This window comes from Paramisgurnus dabryanus, chromosome 22, assembly GCF_030506205.2.
Source record: "Paramisgurnus dabryanus chromosome 22, PD_genome_1.1, whole genome shotgun sequence".
NCBI lineage: Eukaryota > Metazoa > Chordata > Actinopteri > Cypriniformes > Cobitidae > Paramisgurnus > Paramisgurnus dabryanus.
The window spans coordinates 21,271,459-21,292,732 of record NC_133358.1 but is presented as its reverse complement, the minus strand read 5'-3'; the positions used below and the strand labels follow the sequence as shown (position 1 = coordinate 21,292,732).

General features: G+C 39.2%; 1 protein-coding gene across 2 annotated transcripts in view; it reads left to right on the top strand.

The window, feature by feature from the left end:
• Positions 1-245: 245 nt before the first annotated feature.
• ctnnd2a (catenin (cadherin-associated protein), delta 2a) overlaps positions 246-21,274 on the top strand; it is a 310,244-nt gene continuing 289,215 nt past the window's right edge. For both annotated transcript variants that reach the window (XM_065258246.2, XM_065258245.2), the window contains exon 1: positions 246-444. The gene's annotated coding sequence lies outside the window, so the exon portion shown is untranslated. The remainder of the gene's footprint in view (positions 445-21,274) is intronic.

The following is a 21,274-nucleotide window of genomic DNA, read 5'->3' as shown; positions in this document are numbered from 1 at the left end:
TACAATAACAAATTTTATTGTTTTTTACACAACACACAACATTTTAATGATTGGAAAATTTGAATTAAGCTGCTTATGATTATTACAAAATATAAAAGAAAGCATTGGTAAAGATGCAAAAGTTTTGTAAAGCATGTCTACATACTGCCAGAAGATGGTGCTCTGTCGATAAGTTAACGTTTGTGTAAACGTGTGTGCAGGCTGGTTGGGATGTTGCTGCTGGTACAGAAAAGGAGCATCACCGCGCGTTCTGCCTCCGTCTCCTCCTTGCGCGCCGCAGTGATTCGCTCCTTCAGTATCCGAGGCTTGTTCCTCACATCAGCATCTTGTCCGCAGTTCATCTCCCCAAATAACCTCGACAAGGCATGAGCTTAGGACTCTTATCCAGCTAAATTTCGGATTTAAAGCGGGCAGAGGACAGCGTTGTTCCCTGGTCATCATTTGGTAAGTGCACAATGTCATTCCATCGCACTCTTTATCTACATCAGTGTTTGTTTTACCTTGCAATGATCACAAACCTGCCTTATTATGCTGAACACAGAATGCTTTCAATTCGATCAGTTTAACAATAGATTCTGGCATCACAACTCATTTGAACAGATTGACCCAAATTTCAAACAGAAAGTGGGTGAGAGAAAGATGTTGATCATTAATGAGGATGTGATGATTTTTTTCTTTTAAACGTCTGAACAAAGCTCTTCAGTCACATGCCAGGTGGATGTTAGATGTACAAGACTCTCATTGAAGAGTTGCAATTTTGGAAAGGCCCTCACTTTTCACCTCTAAAACTGAATAAAGTCTTGCGTAAATGAGAATTTCAGAGATAATAAATTGTTGCTTTTGCCTACATTTTATTTAAATTAACCCAGTCGGGGTTTGTGTTGAATAGACAACCCCCTATGAAATGCAATGACATCTATTAATTCATTTCCAAAACAGTGCCACCCTAAATGCTTTAGTTGGGATTCTTTTGACCACTTTGCCATTCATTCATTGAAGTGCAATTGAAGTGTCATGAAAATATAAGCATTAAAGCTCTGATAAGTATATATGTGCTTCTGTATAGCTCAATGAGCATTGCCTTAGCAGTGCAAGCAATCATAGGTTTGAATCCAGAAAGTAAATTGAATTGGGTATGCATGCTGTATGTAAATATATGATGCTGTACACCTGTGGTATAGCTCTCCAGCCAAAGTTCTGCCTTCTTTCTGTGATATATGCTCTGAGTGTGCCCATATGTCAAGTTTATTGTTGTATACAAAGGAATTAATTGGCATGTAGGTGTGAGTATTTTCCAGTGCTGGAGAGGAGGCGATGAAGATTTTCCATTAGTGGAATATACAGTATTGACTTCAGAGAGACTGGCAGATCTTTCTATAAGGAGTGCCTGATCACATGTGTAAATGAGCTCATTAACTGAGCTTTACGCTGAATCAAAACCGAATCAAAGGCATGGAATGTAATCTACAGTGATCGGTGGTGCTCTTTGCAAATGTCACGCTTTTACATGAAATCTGCTTGCAGCGTGATAATAGGATGAGAGATGACTAAAGCTTAGAGACCCTGTTTATCAAAACATCTCTCTTATCTCATTGCTGCGTGTCAATAACTGAAAGCGAGATTACGGTGCGATTCAATTTTTATTGGGCTAGAGGATTTGGATGGATTGATTTTAAGTCTATCCGTCTGCCGCCATTAGACTTGACACTTGGGTATGTTTTGTACCATCCCGTTCGATTCTGCTCACATGGCAACCTGTTAAAAATCACCATGTGTTTGGTGATGAAAGAGGGACAATGTGTGAATTTCTTTTCACAGATTTGTGCTATATTACAGATGGATTTCTCAGGCCACTGTTAATAGATGACATTCAGCATGGTCAGGTCAGTGCTGTTGGATGAAGGTGTGACATTCACGTACTGTGTTTCCATGTAATTAAAATCGGTTAGTTAGATTATTCATTTCAACAAATGGATTGAAGTATTTCACCACCACTGAAGCCACTGATCTGTTGGTGCCATAGGTTTCACTGTACAGATTGCTAATGAGTTTAGCCATCAAGGTCTCTAATGGCTAATTGAGCATCCAGAAAGCATGGCGTTTAAGAACCTGTCATCTGAATTTTTCTTGATATGAATTATTTATTTCGTAGAGCGCTAGGTGAGGGTTATGCTGTCTCTCAGGTGCTAGGTTACCATGAATGACAGTTCAGTTTTAATTCGATGCTTCATTTGCAGCGACAACGTGACAGGTGAGGGTTAAAAAGGACCTTCACATGCATGATATTTTGATTTGGTAACAAAAAACATCTGGTGACATGCTTAGAAAAAGGATGTCACTTTTATGGACTCATTAAGCGTGATTCGGTGAGGTCATTACGGCCAGAAGGGATGGCTTTAACATGAGACATAATTCTGCAGACGGCCAAGTTTAATGAGATGATGGTGGCAGTTTTCATACTGATGGGCTTTTACTATTTCTTTTAGCTTTAATTGATGGATGTACGGTGTTGTAAGTCCGTAGCAATAATGATCCTTGCTTCAGACACATGACATGAGCTGGGACACAGGGGTAGGGGCGGTATGCAACTGTCTCGAGAAAATTGGGACGTCTGGTCATCTTGTCCCAAGGGGCATTGAGTACAGGATGAAGTGTGAAATTGAGTCGTAGATGAACAGAAATACTCTCTTAATAGCTCTCTTTTTAACGTCAAGGTCATTTGCGTGATTATAAGGATTTTTACACTGCAAAAATCTACTTTTTCTTGATTTCTTTATAAAAATATCAGAAGTATCTTAAAACAGCTTGATGCTTGGATGTGTTCTCGAAGAATATTTTCTTAAAAGTACTTGTATGTGGGTTTTTTTGTCTTATTACACTGCCAGATTTTTCACTTGCACATGCATTTTACTTGATTATACTTAAAACAAGTTAAAAAACTTGCCAGTGCAGATTTACCAATATGAAAACAAGTGTTAATATCTTATGTAGGCTTGCTTTAACTTTAACTATTAAAAAATACTAATTTAAAACTTAACAATTTATTATTTTCCTTTTTTCGCACAATACATGACCTTTTTTCAGCCCCTCTCCAAACCGAAATGAACACTTGGCTCAGGTTCTGCTTGCCCTTTAAGATTTGAATGTGAATCATTATGCTGACAAATTTGCATAGGAAATTAGTGTCAAAATCCAGAATTTTTCACAAAACAGTTCAACCCCATTCACACAGCACTAAAAGGTCTGTGAAATTAGCAGAGAGGCTTCTGTGTGAACACAAAAATGTCTCGTAAATGTTCTGGGATCGCTCCCGTAAAGAGGACCTAGTAACATTGCCGTAACATTCACGGAACACATCCTGTGTAAACAAGACGCAAAACCATGCCCTAGTGAGGACACATGTCACATCGCAACAAGAAGTTATGGTTCAGCGTTTGACATGGGGATTTAAACGCAGATCAACATTCACGATGTGGACTGAAGCAGAGATCAGGGAACTCGTCACTATCCGCGTTGAAGCTTAGATCATTCACGTTCCTTATGATCTTGTCATAAACTAAAATTCACATGCGTGGTTTCTCGAGAGCAAACTTCAGACACTATGGAAAAAGCCTACCAGGCGCAGGACTTTAAATACGTCACATGTCTTTATGGGATCTTTAAGGTATGTGTTTAGATGCATGCATAGATTCCAAAAAATGATTGGAAGTGTGAATGAACCAAAACTCAAACGATCCCAGACAAAACCCGGAGGCTTTTTTGTGTATTTTCCGTAATCTCTGTGTGAAAAATTATTTTGGCCCTTATTTGACAGAAAGTTACGGAGCCCCTAAGGGGACATGGAGCAAAAATTAAATAAAGTTTAGTTTTGCGTGAAACTTTCGCTTTCACGTGCCCACGCGATAATTTCACGTGTGCACGCGATAGATTCACATGCGCACGCGAAAGTTTTACGTGAGCACACAAAACTAAACTTAAAAAAAATTCTGCACATGAAAGTTTCACGTGAGCACATAAAACTAAACTTTAGATTTTTTTTACTCCAATGTCACCTTAGGGGCTCGGTAGAAAGTAGTTAGGTAGAGGACATAACAATACAACTAACAGAGTCTGCGGCACATGTCAGACCACTGCCCACTACACCACTGGCTCCGACGAGATGCAGTTTTGAACCTTATGAGCATGGTTGGCATCGGTAGACATGCTTTATTCCATAAGCCAATTGCATTATAATAATATAAAAGACAAAATTACTTTTTTCTGCTTGTTTAGCTGAATACACTTTTGGTGAATTCATTTGGAAAAACAAAGTGTTTGCGTTATTGCTTTCATATATTTGCAGTTATACAGTTTCTATATTGTGGAGGCAGGAGAATAATTCTCTGACCAACTGAACCTCATTTGCTGAGTCAGTGGAGTCGTTTCCGTGTGTGTGCCTCTCACCATATTGATTTTTTTGTGAAGGAGAAAGAAAAGGTCTAAAATCAAACAGTGAACACTCACTAGGGAAAGAGGGGGTTAATCAAACTGCTGTGAGTTCTCTTCTTTTAGAACTAAATCCTTCCAAATTCATCCTCGTATCTCATTCTTCTGCATGCCTCTGCGCTGTCACGATGAGAAAACCGAGATGCATGGCATTTCCCGGTTTGCACACCTTGAGCGGAAAGCATTCATCACCGGGCCTGCTATTTTTAGACTTTTATTTTTAGCCCTAGAAAATGAAATCAGACGCATGCCTTTGATTGACAGTTGAGCTCCATGCAATGAAAAAGATGTCTAGGAGGGATAAGAGATGAATATGACAAAGCAATATTATAATAAATTCTAATCCTGCGTATAAGATTGCGTCCCATGGCATATTATCGGTTTGTAGCTTGGTTTAGAGCAAAATTGTAAAGCATTATGTAGTATTTGATCTTGCAATATTTAGACAGGAACATGTTCCCTGTTTGTTTTGACCATCTGATTGGTGCTGGGTTTGTTGCAAAAGAGATGACCTCCGGGTTCGAACCCTTTCCCCCAAGCAGAGGGTGCAGTGCCGGCTGATTATCTCAGCGTTCTCCTGGGTGCAGCCTGTGCTGTTACGCTTCACTGCATGTAATTATCAAGGATGAAACCATTTTCCGAGTGTTTGGCCTTCTCTCCCCTTCTAATTCCCTCATGCTGTACCCTTAGAACGCAAAAATGGCTCTACTTGATGGGAGTATTATGCAACTAGTCAAGTGACTTGAACAGGAATATAAAGCTGGGTTTGGAAAGTTGGAAAGCTTGATTTTAAACTCACGTTGCGCTGTGCACACATCATCAAAATCATTTTTTGGCATTACTTTGCACCCCTTCTGAGCTTTCTCTAGTGTTTGGGTATATAGGTGGTCTCTGGGGCATCAATTGAAGCCCCTCAGCGGAGCATTCGGTTAGAAACCGTAGCAACCATTAGCAGTGTGGTTACCATGACATCCATCCACCAGTGAGGCAGGGTTCCCGTCTAGACTCCTTTGGGAGTTGCGATGGCGTATATTTAGAGGGAACCGGGACCAACGATTATGACAAAAAGAGTTTTCGACAATAGGATGAAGGCTTAGCTTAATATTAACAGTGGTGAGAGATGAAAAAAATCAATTTTCAGTTAGCTTATGCGTCCGTGGGCCGGCAAACTTGGAAGTGAATTGCAGTGTAAACATCATCAATTGGATTTCCTCCACGTTCTGTAGGTTATTTAGCAACCTGGGTCTTATTTATGATTACCTCAATCACAAACACAGCTCAGGGCTTCACAGCCCGATCAATCCTGAAAAAAATCAATCAGCAGGAAAGTTAAAAATGCATAGGACATACAGTAATGTTGTGGATTTATTGTAATCAGACAGGAAAGATCTGGATGTGTTTCTAGGGTCGTGTTTGTTGAATCGGGTCTGTGAGCAGTCTGTGACCGTGCAGGCTTTAAATACATCACAATGACAGGTCCTTCTCGCTGGCCTTGTGAAACAAGGTTTAGTGGACACCCCTGTGTCCTCATATCTGTTTGGAGGGCACATTGGTTAGTGTACCATGAGGAGTTCAATAACAGGAGATGTTTTGTCAATTTGTCATTTTGTATGTTATGTTCTTTGTGATGTAAAGAGTGTCTTTCATCAATAGTTTATTATTATTAATGTGATAGTTCACCTAGAAATGAAAAATGTGTCATTATTTCTTCACCCTCATGTTGTTCAAAACTGTATGCGTTTCTTAATTCTGTTGAACAAAAAAGAAGATATTTTGAGAAATGATGGTAAGTAGATGTCGACCGATAGTGGATTTTACTGATACCGATAACTGGGTTGGTCCATACTTGCCGATAACAGATTAATTGACCATTTTTCAAATTGGATTTTGTATGAAAACAAACATCAAACACTCAAAGGGAAGCAGTGCTGAAATTTATCACAAAAGTAATAAAACAACAGAACTGAACCATGAAAAAGTGCTTAATGAAATAAATTTATAAATAAAAAATAAATGAATTATATTAATAAGTATTGAAGTAAATACTTCTGTGAAATACTCTCACTTGTAACATTGAAATGTATACAGTATTAAAGGGGACATTTCACAAAACTTTTTTAAGATGTCAAAGAAATCTTTGGTGTCCCCAGAGTACAAATGTGAAGTTCTAGCTCAAAATACCATAAAGATAATTTATTCTAACATGTTAAAATTGCCACTTTGTAGGTGTGAGCAAAAATGTGCCATTTATGGGTGTGTCCTTTAAAATGCAAATGAGCTGATCCTGCACTAAATGGCAGTGCCGTAATTGGATAGTGTAGATTAAGTGGCGGTATTTTCCCCTTCTGACATCACAAGGGGAGCCAAATTTCAATGACATATTTTTTCACATGCTTGCAGAGAATGGTTTACCAAAACTAAGTTACTGGGTTGATCTTTTTCACATTTTCTAGGTTGATAAAAGCACTGGGGACCCAATTATAGCACTTAAACATGGAAAAGGTCAGATTTTCATGATATGTCCCCTTTAACATCTGATGATGATCTAATCAAAATAAAAGATTTTTTGCAGTGATTATCAAAAATGAAATGAAATCAGATTTTGATTTGTTGTTAATGTGGCCGACAGGTGCATATAGTTCGCTTTCTCTAGTTATTAACCTAAAACATGCAGCTTAGCCAGCAAAATCATGGATAAAAGTAACCAGCTGCATATAAACTAATGCAAATAGATGATAATAATCATGACATTAAACATTTGGGTTGGATTTATCTACATGTCATTTTTTTATAATAATTAAATTTTGTAAAATTAGCGCCTTGTCAGCCTTGAAAACAAACTTAGGTTCCTGCTGTTGTTTTTCTGCTAATGCAGCATGTAGTAGTCAGCAAATTAATTACTTTATATGATTTGAAGCAGAGGACGCAACTCGGAACAACTATCGGCATGAATTTTTGCAATAGTATTAGTTTTCCTATGGAAGTCGATGGGATTTTGCTGCCTTAAATTTTTTTGTTAAATCTAAAACATGTTAACAGAGATGAGTTGTCACAACTTATAAAATATAGTTGAGAAAAGTCAACTTAATTTTATAAGTTATAACAACTCACCTGTAGTTATAACAACTCATCTCTAGTCAAGATAAATAATAGTAAGTTGAAATTACTTGTAAATTCGAGTTCATTCAACAAAAAACTTTAAGGCAGCAAAGTATTGTTTACAGTGTAGCATATATGTGGCGTCAATGCGTCGTGTTTTACTCTTTGATCTGTCACATTATATTGCATTTTAACACAACTAAATGCTATTTTTACATGTTTTCTGTTTTGTTGTCTATAAAATAGTGACTAAACAGGACCCAGTAACGACCCACGACCAACCAGCTCTTTCTTTAACTGCTGCTAAAAACATGACATTGATTGAAAAAAAAAACATCATACATTTACATTGAGGCTGTACTGATGTTGCTCTTCTGATCAGTGTTGTTGCATTCTGAGCGTTTTTTCATTTTAAATATGAGTGGTAGTTTTATTGTATATTGCGTATAGTGCAGACAAATTGTTGCAAATTCAGAAATACATGGTTGCTGTTACTGCAGCCCGCCACAGATAAATCAATATATGGGAAACACTGCGATGTGTACTGTCAACTGTGTGGTTACCATCATTTATCAAAATGTCTTCTCTTGAGTTCAACAGAATAAAGAAACTCGTACTGGTTTTGAACAAAGAAATGATAACAGTTTTTTAGGTTAACTATCCCTTTAAAGCAGTGTCTCTCATGGCGCTTTTCCATTGCCCCACGGTTTTGTTTAGTTTGGGTTGGGTCAGCTTACTTTTGGGAGCTTTTTCACTGAGTGCAGTACGTAGTACCCGGATACTTTTTTTCGTACCACCTCGGTTGGGGTTAAGCGACCCGAGCTGATAACAAACTTGACGCGAAAACACTGTAGATCACTGATTGGTCTGAGAGAACCATCACTACCAGCGTCATCGCTAATGAAAAAAATTAGCTTTACCTCAGTGCAAACATGTTGTTATCTGTGCTCTGCTATAAGTTCTCAAACTCCCATTAAGCGATGAAAAACATCCACAGGTTGAGAATCAGGAGAATCAGTGAGACAGAGGTAACGTTGGTGATAAACGTGAATGTAGTTGTGCAAACATCTATTTGTGGTGGCCGGTTTCAATTTTTGTGGCGGACAGAGGAATAAATAAATGTATGGGAATGTACAATGACGCTCTCACGTGTATGATGTCACAGCAGTAGGCAGCGTAAATATAACGACACGCCTATAATCCCTCCCACTGCGAAGTGATACTAAACTCGATGGAAAAGCTAACCAAGCATGCCCCCTGGGCCCCTGTGTAGGGTGCACCCCCCCCCCCCCCGAAAAAATTTATGACAATCATATTAAGTTACATATTGTTGTGCTGTTGGTTGGTTGGTAGCTATAATTTTGATTAGACAGAATTTGATAAATTATTGTATTTTTTAAAATGTCATAAAACTGTACCCCTGCACCATCGTGTGGCCCCATCCCTCAACCACTGCATTAAGTTGTTTCTTGCTTGTTTATGACTTGTGTCCTGTAACTGCAAGTCTTTCCATTTTCATATTCTCCCTCTAATAGCTCTCTAATATAACCTTTGTGCACAACAAATATTGACATAGTGCCTGTGATGTTTCTCATTTGTAAGCAGCTTTGGAAATGGCATCTGCTAAATGAATAGCCGTACGTTTAGAACATATTGTGCAAAAATGTTGTTATGATGTGTTGCTGGTGAAAGGTTTGAATAGTTGAAGTAATCTGTGCTATGGCACTGTGGTGTAGAAAAGAGAGAGAGAGAGAGAGAGAGAGAGAGAGAGAGAGAGAGAGAGAAAGAGAGAGAGAGAGAGAGAGAGAGAGAGAGTGTGATGTGGGCCTGTCTCTGTTTAAACAAGTGTGTTGAGGCGGTGATAAGGTTGAGAAAGGGATGGCTGTTCAAGCTCATGTGGTTGGGTACTTCTTTTTAGCGCTAGAATCAGGTTGACCTTGAAGATAATGTTAAGCCTTATCCCCGATTGTCACAGGCGAGGAAAACAGAATCTATTCTCCAAAGGCAGTGCTGACTACAGAGTCCCGATGACCTCCCATCAATGCTGTCCTCAACCTCAATAGACTCTGTTGTTTTACTCTCAAATGCATGTTTCATTTAATGTTATCTGTGTTTCCGGGTGCTTTCCACAGTGTTGCACCTATCTTAAAGATATTGACATTAAGTTTTAGTCTTTTAGCAGGTGAAGCCTTGTAAGGTTGAGGTTTTATTTATCTTATGCACATAAGTATAATAGTGGTGAATAGCATTCTGAATGTCTGTCTGTCTCTTTATCTGTCTGTTTGTCACTTTGTTTGTCTGTCTCTTTGTCTTATTGTTGCTGTAAGTCAATTAGTATGCAAAAGAAGTATTCAGACCCTTGGCAGCATTATCATTGGATGATGTCATGATGATTTACTGTGCAAGTTTCTATACCTTGTGCAGGTACAGTAAATTAAAATGCCATAATGTCTTCTTATATGGGAGCTAATGTGTTGAATCTTACATCCATTCATCATTAATGTAAACCATATGACCTCAGGGACGTATAAAGAAGAAAAGAAAGAACCAATGATATTTGTTGTTATAGATGTGCCACTGTATTTAAAGGTATAGCGGAAGATTTTATTTTTCCGGGTGGATCATCAAGACGGTCCCTCGGAGGACCACCGTCCCTTGTAGGGAGATCCGGAACGGACCACGCCCGATCATTTCCCCGGGGTGGCTACCGAGCGAGGGTCTCCGTTTCCGCGAGGGGACGGGAGATGACTTCCGGGGGGCATCTGATCGTCGACGATTCCCAGAAGGGGGGTAATTCGTCTGCCTCGGTTCTCGGAGCGATCGCTCCTGTTCTCCTGGCGCAGTCCGGCCCACCGTCCCGTTGGTTTCGTCCCGGCGGCCGCCGGCTTCGCCAGGGTCCCCAAGCCCTCCACCCCTCCATTGGACTCTCGCTACCAGACTTTGTTTTTGTTTTGTGTTTATGGGAGTGTCTGGTAGCCACTCGTAGTCATGACAGTAAGTCCGTCGTATGTGCTCGTCCCTAGGTTCGCTTTTTGCACATGCGCACTTTCAGGTGTATATGTGTGGTGGGCTATTCCCTCTAGGGAGCAGGTAGAGTTTTGCGCATCTGCATTTTTTTTTTTAAGTGGAAGGGCGGTTCTTTTAAAGGTGACATAGAATGATTGAACGGGGTATTTATCCTTGTTTTGTGATGTGACATGTAGACAAAAATATTTTTTGGGGGGTCTGTAATGCCTTAGAAGCTTCCTAAAAACCTCTCTCAGATAGCTCTTTTAGGGTGGGGAATTTTAAACAAGTGGTTTTGCACCTATTTGGCTCCCCCTACTGGCTTAACTTGCAATCTCATTACTGATTGGCTGACTTTACTGCCACTCAAAAAATGTAGCCAATTATTTAAAAGTGGAGGGGCAGTGAGATGCCTGTGATGTCATAAGCATCAGTTTTTCAGATTGGGCCGTTTTCTGGCTGACATTTCTAAAAGAGGAATTTCTATGAGACTGAGATGTTTAGCATGTCTAGCACTTTTTGTATGTTCATGAATGCGGGTAGACTACCATTATTCAACAAAGACAATAAGGAAAAAATGGTTTATCATTCTCTGTCCCCTTTAAAAATATTTGGGAAAATCTTCTTCTGCCATACCTTTTAAAAGTTCTGCCATTTTTGCCTTTATTAGACAGACAGACAGTAGTTAAGAAGAGGACAGGAAAGTACAGGGTAGAGAGAGGGGTCAGGGACCCGCAAAGGACCTCAACTCAGGAATCGAACTCGGGTTGCCGAAAACACATCTGTGCCACGTCACAGTAAAGCCCACTTTACCAAGGGCTTCGCCGAGGGTGTGTAAATTATGACAGAATATTCATTTGTGGGTGAACTATTTCTCTACTCTGTTTAGGGACACAAAGCTTCATGGAGACACCACAAGGCACAACGAAATCATCAGACATTCTGTCCTAGTAAAAAATCTCAAAGGGACCTATTAGGACACCCACAAAGCGGTAGAAAATGCACCGGAAGCCAAAAAGGAAGCGGAATGTAATCTCCTGGTCCTTAAGAATGTAAATTTCTTCTCCGCTCAATGGTGACATTCCTCACACTACTTATAACTCGCGTGGACGCCATCACGTGCCAATAAAATTAAATAATCAATGCAGCAATCGAGGGAATTAAATTTAAGATTGCCGTCTCGCCCAGCTGCTAATTAGCGGCGCTTATGATTGCATTGCTGATGAGAATCACCCGTTATTATGAAGAACGGCTTATTGCAAAGCACCAGAAGAGCCTCTTTTATATGCTCTGCGTGAACTTGCGTCAGTAGTTTGTTGCAAACAGATTAGACGCTATATTGCATTGATGAATGACAGGACTATTGTCGATAAAGACATCTCTTAATACGCTTACATCAATGTGATCCCACCCCAAGTATCTCTCGTAAAGCGTTGAGAATGACATGGTGCTAATTTCCCAACTTTGTTATTTATAGACAGATTAGAAAATTTAGCCGTGGGCAGATTGCATCAGGGCATCCTTCTGCCCGGTTTCTATTGAGATCGTTTTTCTTTTAGTGGCTGCAAACGTGACCCTTCCCTGCCAGCCTCAATCTTACAGATTCATGAAGGAGGTCAGAAAGGCTGCAGAATTTAGAAACTCATATGAAATCAGGGCTTTTGGTTCGCCTTATAGACTTCGGAAGTGGCACCGTATTTGATTTGACAGGAACGTAAACAAAAGGGCTTTTTCATAGAATGCACATCTCTTCTGTGGACAAAAAAATCGAATGATTTATTACAAATTTAATTGAGTTTACCTCTTAGTCCTAATGGTCGGACTAACTTTGTCTAACTAGAAGCAGATTTAGCAGGTGGTATTATACCAAACACAGACAGTGGCAATTTACTGTCCTTGAGATGGAGACCATTAGAGACTCATAACAGCATTAAAAGACAATACAGCCATCATAAGATTAAACAATGTAGAATAAAATAACTAGATAAAATAAAAATGAATATAATTTAATGATAGAATGATAAAATGATAAAATAAATGAAATATATTATTGAATTAATGCTACATTAAATAATGTAATGCATGTTTCAACTCAGATCTATCACCATCTAAGGTGTCCATAATAAAACCCATATACAAGCATTTTGGCTGATGTCTAATTACAATAACCAGCTTGTTAAAAACCTCTGTCCCTATTTATGTAGAAGGTTGTAAGATTGTTACATGATAAATGCTCATTGCAGATGATCAGATATCTAACACACAATAAAGAATCTGATATGGATGGCTGATCTCATTGTACAGTCAGTTTGTGTGTTAATGCAAACACCGACCAGGCTATTGAAATTACTAGTTGAGTTTCCCGTGCTATGCGCTATTTTTGTCGTACAGTATGTAGAGCATCCAAAGTTGGTCACTTAGAGGTCTCATGAAGGTTAGCATGTAGGCAGCAAGTCAAATGAGCAGGTTTTGGAACAGGGAATCTATGTACACATTTCATTTTAATCTTTTCGTAAAATTCACTTCTCCTCATAATCAGGATATAAAAAATCATTAAAGGATAAGTCAATTCTCTTAAAAAAAATCCAGATAATTTACTCACCACCATGTCATCCAAAATGTTGATGTCTTTCTTTGTTCAGTCGAGAAGAAATTATGTTTTTTGAGGGAAACATTCCAGGATTTTTCTCATTTTAATGGACTTTAATGGACCCCAACACTTAACAGTTTTAATGCAGTTTAAAATTGCAGTTTTAAAGGACTCTAAACGATCCCAAGAGAGAGAGAGAGAGAGAGAGAGAGAGAAAAAGAGTTACAGGATTAGTCCATTTTCTAAAAAAAATCCAATTAATTTTTAAAGTGTCCCACGTACTGCACTTTCACCTGTGATTGTATAGCATTCAGACACTGCACAATTGTCTAAAGATGTTAGAAAAGTGCTTATTTCTTAAATCTCTTCAGTTGAAACCAATCATTGGCAATCACAGGGTGAATTTCAGTCCTTGATGTTAAATGACAGAACAGGCGTTGTGACAGAGAAACCTGACAATTTATTGTCTGCCAGACCTCTCCACAGGATTCAAAGTCATTCCCTTTACGCTCAGAGAAAATGAATTATACTGTATGTATAACTGTGAATTTAATATCTGACATTACATGGTGCCAAATTGAAGCCATCAATCACATAAGACAATAATATTTGCTGGACTTTTTGATTTTGAGATTTTGTCTGAACAAATGAATGGCTCGCTGGCTGTAATGGAAGATTGTAAGTCTTGTTTCCTGAACCCACTTCTGCAGCAACACTTAAAAATAAAGGTGCTGAACAAAACAATAGAAGAACCATTTTTGGCAAAAAATTAAAAAGATCCTGTCTGGTTCTTTTACTGAAAAATGATCTTATATTAACCAAAGGTAAGAAATAAATTGTTGTTTTATTAAGAACCTTTAACTAAATGGTTCTTCTATGGCATTACTTCGTTATGAATTAAAGGTGGGGTGCAGGGCCGTGCAGAGACCATTGGAGGGGCAGGTGCTCAAAGAATAAAAAGGGCACTTTGCTCGCCGACACGCAAGCACACAACTGAAACAAATAATAAAGTAATACAGAATAGAAAGATGATAAGTCTAACGTTTTTCTTTATTTTCCTTGCAAATAGAGTGAGACAGAAAAATCTAAAATTATATGATATTATATATTGCATTGTGACATTAAGATATTATTACGTTTACAGGCTTGTGTTTTTGTTGTCATATTTAAAATATAATTCTATTCTATTCTAATCCTGTTCGAAATTTGTATACAAAGAGAGTAGCCTACAGCCTAGTTTTGAATCGGGTTTGTGTTGTGTTTTTGCACACTTTGATGCCTTGATGACACGATAATAAAATAATGACATTCATCTCTCCTTTCATTCATTTCATGAAGCCTCTAGTACTTTCTTTATTTTCAGGTAAACTAAAACTGGTTGCAAAGCTGGAGAGTTTTTGACTGAGTTAATAATTTAGCACGAGTATGGCTATATTACCCAACATCAGCTCAGTTTTTTACCGTATTCATCGGATCTTGCTATTCCAACAAACTCCGGGTGACAAGTGGATGACATTAGAACAGCGCGAGAGCGATTTGAAATCAAACTCCTCCGTATGATTTCCCGAATATTTCTCGCGGTACTTTGATGTCATTTGCGTTTCGGTTCTTGCATTGCTGCGTGAAGTTGAGCACACCTAAAAACTCGAGATAGCTACCTGTATGAACTTCCGTCAGAGAACGTCCCTGCCTTTGCCTCAGCCATTGTTTTTATATGGGAAGAATGTTTTATTTTCAGCGTGAGAAATACAAGGTGTGGCGTGTGAAGGCTGAAATGCGTGAGACTTGAGAGCCCTGTTTGCATCTAACGTTCTAGAGATGTTAATACACACAGGCAGCAATAAACAAAAGCTGTGCATGCTCTCCTCACGTTGTTCTTGTAAAATAATAATAATATAACAAGCATTCCGCTTCGGTTCAATGCCGGCTCGAGGGGGATCCTCCCTGTACTGCGCACCGTGTCGTGCACGTGTGGGCGCTGCTAGCGCTGTGAGCTTTCCCTAAAGAGATTGTCCAATAAAAGGTCAATACGTCATCATGTGACTAATTTTATTTGCGGCTAAATTATTTTTTATTAATTTTACTAATAGTTAGATTGGGCAGGCCTTCACAAAAGGGCATTTAATTACAAAAAAATGCCTTGACAAAAAGGGCACTTTGGTCATCCAGGGGTAAAGGGGCAGGTGCTTGGGCACCCGCCGCCCCCCCCTCTGCACGTGCCTGGTGGGGTGCATGATTTTTGAAAAACATTTTGGAAAAGTCGGGACAACTACCAAAACACACTTGTAGCCAATCAGCAGTAAGGTGCTTGTCTACAACCGACAACGTTGCCTGGGTTGCGTATGTGTGGGGCGGGTCTGGTCCAAATTCTATTGGGGTAGGGGCGTGTTTGTTTAGGTGATTTCAAATGTCAACATTGGCTTTCAGAGATCGTGCATTCCACCTTTAAGCACCTTTATTTATGTCTTACGATCTTAAGCTTGCTCTCAAAAACCAACAAGGGAGATAAAAGTACAGGTTTTGACCAAAACATCTCATCTCCAACCAACTTGGTGCAACAGTGACAGCTTCATTAAAAAAAGGAATAATATTAAAAATCCATTGCTTCATTTAGTGAAGCTTCCTAATTAACTTATTGAAATTAAACCTGACCAATCTTCCATAGCCGTTATTAAATGACCACACGGACAATTAGCAAGCAAATTCATCAGAGATTAAACCCCACAAGAAAGTTCTTTGAATGCTATGCTGAAAATCTCGCCTTCAAAATAGTTTTTACTACGTATGATTTTTTTCTGCAAATGTTTGTACTGCAGTATATTTGCAGTTGCCAAATGATCCGTGCAATAAGTTGACACAGACGGTGTCCTGGCGCAGCCAACAGAAACAGCTGAATATATTCAGATATGTGGTCCACTGAAAGCTCTGATATAAATTGCATTTAAACTGAATTTATTCTTATTTATGTGGTGGAAAATGTATTTTTTAAATTACTAAATTGCTTTTATTAATAGGGTCCTGCGTGCTAAAGCATGATTGAGAATAATAACACTGCACAGGACATAAAAGATGTAGGCTCTATGTATATATTATTATAAATAGTATGTAGAGTATGTATGGTACATACATTTCTAGTTATAAAATAAACAGGTTTGTCTATATTCTTCAATCTCTCAGGTAACCCCTGTAGAAATTACATGTCACAAAGAAGGTTATCCAAATATGTATGTACTCTCTAGTACTAATAAAATAAACAGCTGTGTTATCATATACATGGGGTCGTGTCTTGTGTTTGCTGCTGAGATTTGAGATCCATTTCCAGGCCTGAAACACACAGGCCTTAATTCAGATTTGTCGTCATGCCGAATAAATGGAATATGCATTTCAATGCATGTAAATATAAACCAATGTACAAGATGGCTCAATGTCTGATAAGGTTATTGTGTTTATTCTAGATATTGCCAGACTGGAATGAAATGCCAGACTGCTTATTACATTACGATTGCAGTGCAGAGAGAAATAATAATGGCATCGGACAGTTTCTCTCTTCAGAGATGTGACATTAATAGCTCTATAGATTAGATTTCAATTTGTTTTTTTCAAACAGGCCTGTTCTGCATGAATCGGGAGGACAGGGGAATGGCTAAAGGAATGCGATACTCGGCTCTGCAACGAAAAATAAATCATGAATATTTCAGGGTTCTCCAGACCAGTGGTTCTTAACTGATTTGACAGGTTAATGCGAATAATGGTTAGATTAGCAAAATAAATAAGCGTATTAATTTAAAGAGATAATGCGTTTCCCATATCTTTTGGTGTTGTGCATACAATCCAAACGTTAGGATTAGGCCCATACCGACCTGAACGGGTTACATGATATGCCCTCATCCACAAAACCAATATCCAAAGCTAATACTTTACAGACTACATTAAACAAAGGTTCACTAGGTACAAGGATAAACATGGTTTGTGTCGACCGTAATAGGCTTTATGCAGTGAAGTATTGGCTACCGAGAGCACAAATCCATCAAAATTCAATTTTGTACAATAAACAATTTTAGTAGTTTCGTGTCGCCCCCTGATGTCCTTTATGGTCCAATGTAAAATCTAAGTCCTGGAGCAAAACCAGCCGAGAAACGTTGCACTAGATGACTCTGAAATGAGTTTGAGGATGAATGAGTGGGTGAATGAGTAAAAAAGGAGGCATGAGGAGTAGTGAATGAGAGTATTGAAAGGTTGGTGTATGTGCTAAAGGGGATTAGATGAAGACAAGCATGGGTGGGTGTATTGTGACAGCAGTCAATAGCTACATTGTATCTGTAATGCTATGCCGTGATATTAGTTTTTTTATGACTTGAGGCAAAGGGGCAAAGTTTTTGAAGTCAAGCAATTTTATTAAAGGGACATTCCACTTTTTTAGAAAATATGTTCATTTTCCAGCTCCCCTAGAGTTAAACAATTGATTCTTACCGTTTTGAAATGATCTCCGGGTCTGGCGCTAGCACTTTTAGCATAGCTTAGCATAATCCATTGAATCTGATTAGACCATTAGCATCGCGCTAAAAATAACCAAAGAGTTTCAATATTTTTCCTATTTAAAACTTGACTCTTCTTTTAAATACAGCTACAACTTGAATGGCCTATAAAGAAGTGAAGTTGAGTAAGCAGTAGACGGGTGATGGGCTGGGACCATGAGCAAAAATAAGACAAGCTCTCTCCTCCCCTTTGATCCTTTATCCGTCTTGCATTGCCCAGGAGGAGGAGATGGGAGGGAGTTAGAACCCGCCTGGATGTCACTCTCATGGAGATGTTTCCCACCGATGGGCTGAGCGTAGCCTTGCGTGACTGTTTGCTCGCTGTGGATTGAAGCTACTTTGACATCCTGAGTCAACCGCCGTTCTGGATGCATTCGACCGCCTGCCAAACTCCTGGAGCACAAGTTTGTTGACATGTTTCTCAATGGAAAACAAAGAAGAATCAAACAATGCTGGAGGGCATGCGTTTGGCTGGAGAACACGTGCAGTGGTTTTGGAGAGAGGGCATTTTGGTTTAGACTGCATTCATGCAGTTGTGCAGTCCTCAGCGTCTGGCTCTGTTGTGTAGTTTGGCTCATCAGCTTTTCAGACCTTTTGTGTCTTATCTCTGCCTGAAAACCAAAATGCCAGACTTCACCAAGGTGCTCGGCTAGGTAGCTCTAAAATAGACCACATGTCAGTGAAGCAACAATAACATGTCAGAAGCCCTGAGCTAAATATGCCCTGCGAAAACAGGGTGTTACGCAGCACTTTCTGTGACCTAAGTCTGCCTGCTTTGATATTTGGTACTTCATTTTTTATACATTTATTTCATTCCAACATCTACTGTATGGTTATATTCATGCTCCAACCAGTTAATCTATACACAAGCTGGGGAAGGACATGCACATGTGGGCGGCGCCTGTGCAAAACACATACAGCCAGAGAACAAAATAAAGCGACTGCGAGCGCGCAGAATTTAAACTAGCCATGATCACAACGATGCTAGATGCCAAACACACACATGGGCTTTTTAACGTCATGCGAGACGAGGCTGGCAGCCAACATAACGAAATGGCATCCGCAGTGGATCTGACAGAAAATGCAAATACGGTTTGGATACTGAAAGCAAAGACCCTCTTCGGGGAAGCCTGCAAGATTAGCATAGCAAAGCAGCAACAGATTAAAATATAATCTTAAATTCTGACAAAGAAACTGTAAAATGTAAACTGTAACTGACTGTCGTTAGGCAGGGTTTACACCAGATGCGGTAGACGCGGCAAGCGCAAGTGATTTACATGTTAAGTCAGTGCAAAGATGTGATTAGGCATCTTGTCACTATTACAGCAAGTTCCCGATTGGTTAATGCGGCGCGGAAATCCGCCAAAGTTCAGATTTTTCAACTCATGCGTTTCCTGTCGCAATGCTCAATTTGCGCGTTTCCCGTCGCATTCTAGCCAAGTTGACTGTTGTGCATTTTCTGATAGAAGTTTGCCATCTCCATATAAGCATCTTTGCTGAAAATATGCCTCAGGTCTAAGCAGAGGTGACGACAGGAATAGTGCCCTCTTGAATATAATTACAACAAACAATGAACGACTCGGAAAGCGAGGTGAACAACTAGAAAAATAACATTAGATTATAATGAAACTTTTATTTTGACATTGCATGAACTTTCATGCGACTGTTGTAAAGTGCCCATGTGAGTTATACACTGTGTCTATTAGTCATTATATTCCATTACGAGACATGTTTAAATTGATGATTTTATCAAAACAACAACTACATTGACTCATTTTAAAATCGTACTATCATGTTATTTAGATAAAATAAAAATCTTTTAATTCACATGAGGAAGCTGGCGTTTTTATGCACATTTATAGTCATTCGCTATACACTCACCTAAAGGATTATTAGGAACACCATACTAATACTGTGTTTTACCCCCTTTCGCCTTCAAAACTGCCTTAATTTTACGTGGCATTGATTCAACAAGATGCTGAAAGCATTCTTTAGAAATGTTGGCCCATATTGATAGGATAGTAGCTTGCAGTTGATCGAGATTTGTGGGTTGCACATCCAGGGCACGAAGCTCCCGTTCCACCACATCCCAAAGATGCTCTATTGGATTGAGATCTGGTGACTGTGGGGGCCATTTTAGTACAGTGAACTCATGGTCATGTTCAAGAAACCAATTTGAAATGATTCGAGCTTGGTGCATTATCCTGCTGGAAGTGGACATGGTCAGAAACAATGCTCAGGTAGGCCATGGCATTTAAACGATGCCCAATTGGCACTAAGGGGCCTAAAGTGTGCCAAGAAAACATCCCCCACACCATTACACCACCACCACCAACCTGCACAGTGGTAACAAGGCATGATGGATCCATGTTCTCATTCTGTTTACGCCAAATTCTGACTCTACCATCTGAATGTCAACGGAAATCGAGACTCATCAGACCAATTTTGGTGAGCTCGTGCAAATTGTAGCATCTTTTTGCTATTCGTAGTGGAGATTAGTGGTACCCAGTGGGGTCTTCTGCTGTTGTAGCCCATCCGCCTCAAGGTTGTGCGTGTTGTGGCTTCACAAATGCTTTGCTGCATACCTTGGTTGTAACGAGTGGTTATTTCAGTCAAAGTTGCTCTTCTATCAGCTTGAATCAGTCGGCCCATTCTCCTCTGACCTCTAGCATCAACAAGGCATTTTCGCCCACAGGACTGCCGCATACTGAATGTTTTTCCCTTTTCACACCATTCTTTGTAAACCCTAGAAATGGTTGTGCGTGAAAATCCCAGTAACTGAGCAGATTGTGAAATACTGATTGTGGCACTAACAAACATGCCACGCTCAAAATTGCTTAAATCACCTTTCTTTCCCATTCTGACATTCAGTTTGGAGTTCAGGAGATTGTCTTGACCAGGACCACACCCCTAAATGCATTAAAGCAATTGCCATGTGATTGGTTGATTAGATAATTGCATTAATGAGAAATTGAACAGGTGTTCCTAATAATCCTTTAGGTGAGTGTATGCTACTGCAGTAAAGGCTTAATGCCCTATTACTGTTAACGGTTATTAAATTGATTGATCGTTGATTTAAATGATCATCGAATATGGGAAATTGCATAAATTTACATCCCTAATAACTTTAATGCACTGTAAGTCACTTGGGGTGAAAGTGTCTGTCTGCCAAATGCATAAATGTTTATTTTATTATCATTAACACCTGTTGTACATGATGAGATTAAAAATAGATCTAGTTGAAACAGTCCAGGCATGTGATGAGCATTGCAATTTAACCATCTTTATTTATTGTATTTGCACCATTTATTATATGTTGTAATAGACAACATGTACCAACATTTTCAAATTTGGAATGGAAACGCCACTAAATCGTAGTTTAAGTGAAATTGATTCATTCAAATGGACTGCTTTTATTGAATAATGTTTTGATTCACTAATTATGTTTTCCCTTTTGGGTATTTAAGGCACTTAACAGGGCGGACTGTCAAGCACGACTCTTTCCAGGATGTGCTTACGCCGCTTGGATTGTTCTAGTTTGTTTATTATTTCCACAGTC